This window comes from Pteropus vampyrus, unplaced genomic scaffold, assembly GCF_000151845.1.
Source record: "Pteropus vampyrus isolate Shadow unplaced genomic scaffold, Pvam_2.0 Scaffold8, whole genome shotgun sequence".
NCBI classification, from domain to species: Eukaryota; Metazoa; Chordata; class Mammalia; order Chiroptera; family Pteropodidae; genus Pteropus; species Pteropus vampyrus.
In genome coordinates, this window is record NW_011888789.1 from 5996164 (window position 1) to 5998987 (window position 2824).

The following is a 2824-nucleotide window of genomic DNA, read 5'->3' on the forward strand; positions in this document are numbered from 1 at the left end:
ATACTGATTTTCATGTAAATTTTTAAATTTACACAAAAGTAGAGAAAAGAACATATTTGACTCCCATGTCCCCATCATGCCACTTCAATTTTCAACATGTGTCCAATCTGTTTCATATATATGTCCCCCATTTCCCCTACTCCAGATTATTTTAAAGCAAATCAAATACATCATTTTGTCTGTGGGTATCTCTAAAATGTGACCTTTTTTTTTGACATAACCATAATACTACACCCGAGAAAATTAGAAATAATGCTTTAATATACAGTTAGTGTTCAAATTTCCCCTATAAATATCCTTTTACAGTTGGTTCATTTGACTCTGCACATTTACATAAGCATATAAATAGAAAAATTATAAAAATGTGTTTAGGGTTAGTTATATATTTAAGAAACGGGGAGGAAATTATCTTTCTTCTTCTATCCTGAACATGTTCCCTTGAATTCAGATCATTACAGTGTCACCCATTAGGAATGAACACACTGTTCTTTCTATAGGAAAATACCATCTAATTTCTAAAATAAATTATAAGCAAAGTTGAGAAAATCTCCCTTTAGTAAGGTGAAGATACCAGAAAACGCCACCCATATGCCTTCACACTAGTGGATCACTAAGGCACTCCATATTCTCAGATTGGCCATGCAACTAAACCAAGGTAACAACTGCATTATACGAACTGCAAATTCCCTGCAAGTGAAAAAATATATAAATACATAATTATCTCAATTGTAGCTTAAAAGGTGTTTCTAAGATAGCTGCAGCAAAAAACAAGCAAGACAGAGACACTTCATTAGAAATAATATGGCATTCCTAGCTATTGTTATAATTGTTCCAGGACATGAGGCCCAAAGGAGATTAATATTACAACTATTTGACAATTACCAGCTGCCAAATATAGAGTGAGAAATTAAAACCATTATTAAGGAAAGGAGGAGTCAAGGAAGTTAATAGTGTTCTATTAGTACTAGGAAAATATTGTTTTCTCTCAGTTTTTTAACGAGCCACAAAAATATCACTTTGTTCTTTTAATGGGTGGGAAACAAGTGGAAGAAATATATGCCAGTTGTTTGTAAAACTTTAGACACCAGATTTTTTTTATTTCTTCCTGCAAAATTCTTGCTGGATGAATAGAGGCAGGTTGGGAGAAAGCTGCTTTACTTTCTCCTGTGTTGAAAAATTAACAAAGCACACAGTCATAATGCCTTCAGGTTTAAAAGTAAGGGATATTTTACCTACATCTTGCTTTGGCACACTAGGGAACCTGGGCCTACAGAGGGAATGGCTCGGGTCACACAGCTGGTTAGTGCTAGCACTGAGACTAAAACAGACTCCCTGCCTCCTGGAGAGGTGCTCTGGCCACTTCACCACAGAGTAGCCTTGCTAACATCAGAATCAGCAGAGATTAGGAACTGAATGCTAAAGTATTAATACCCATTTTACTAGATCATTTCTTTCAAAAGGCTTTGGAAATAGGTGCAGTTCAGAAATGTCACAAAATGTAATCACTACCTTCTCTGTGCTGAACCATGAGATAACAAGGAACCAAGTTTCCTGCACCATCTGCTATGTTATAAATATGTAAAGAAGAATCTGTTGGAAGCGACTTGAATCTGCAGTCTTAATAGCTGGCATTTTAATCAGGACAATTACCCATGATTGCCACTTATTCTTTTATAGCAACTGGTCATTGCAATGCCCATCATTCATTGGTCTCTGCAGTGTCCTATGATTACAGTGGTCATCTGTAATCTGCTTCACCGTCAACCTGCTCCTCATTGATAGATCTCTTCTCCTTCACCCAGGTTTGGCAGCCTGGCTGCCAGGGCCTCTCAGGTGACTGCAGAGACATCTCTGCCTCCAGGAGGTCGGTCACATGAGCTGAGTAGCATCCCTTGGGCAGAGGAGTAGAACTGGGCCTCATGGCACTTTTCTTGTTGGAAAGATCTCCTAATCCTTGCCGGGACAAATTATTCAAAAGTATCTGGGCTTTCTTTACCATGTTCTTATGGAACTGATGAACAAGGATTGATGAATCAACAGACTGGATGTGTATTAGTGAACGCTCCCTGCGTCTGCATGGGTAGAAAAAAACGAGATTGGACTGTCTTCTTTGGAGAAGTTTAACAATTGGGCGGATCGTTAAACCTAGGTTACCCATCTAAAGCCACTGGCTGCCTGTTGGTCATGACAGCTGCCAGCAGAGTAAAATCAGCAAGGGGGAGTGGCTGCCTATGCATAAGAGAGACAGGGCTGCCCTGTGAGCCTAGCTTATTCAAAACAGTAGGTCAGGAGGTGACCTGAAGTTTTCACAGAACATTTTCTAAGCAATGCCATTTTAATAGACAATGGTATCCATAATTCCTTGGTCCTCTTAGGAAGGCGAATTTTGTGGCTTTATGTTAAATATTTTCTAATTAAGCTTTGTCAGCATTCTGAACTTTTCAGTTATATGGCTTATCCCATTTTCAGGGATTTCTTAATCACCAGAATTTTACACAACGATGTTTTCAAACAACTGGATGAGGCCCCCTTCTACCAAATCTCGAAAAAATGTTACAGAAAGAGCTCCTACCAAGCCCTTCAGAGTAATTTGACTGATAAAAGGTGGGAGGCCAAGGATCAGAATGTATACGCCCAGTGGGCACCGTTTCCATGAGTCACTTAGCTCTAGTACTTTTGGCCTACAGAACCTAATTCACTTGTCCAGGGCTACTGCCTACAGGACAGAGGCTGCTGGCCCCTTCCATGCATTTGTAGAGGATAAGCATGATATGTTCAAATAATATTCTGGTTGGGCGAACAAATGGGCCAGAACGAGACAGAA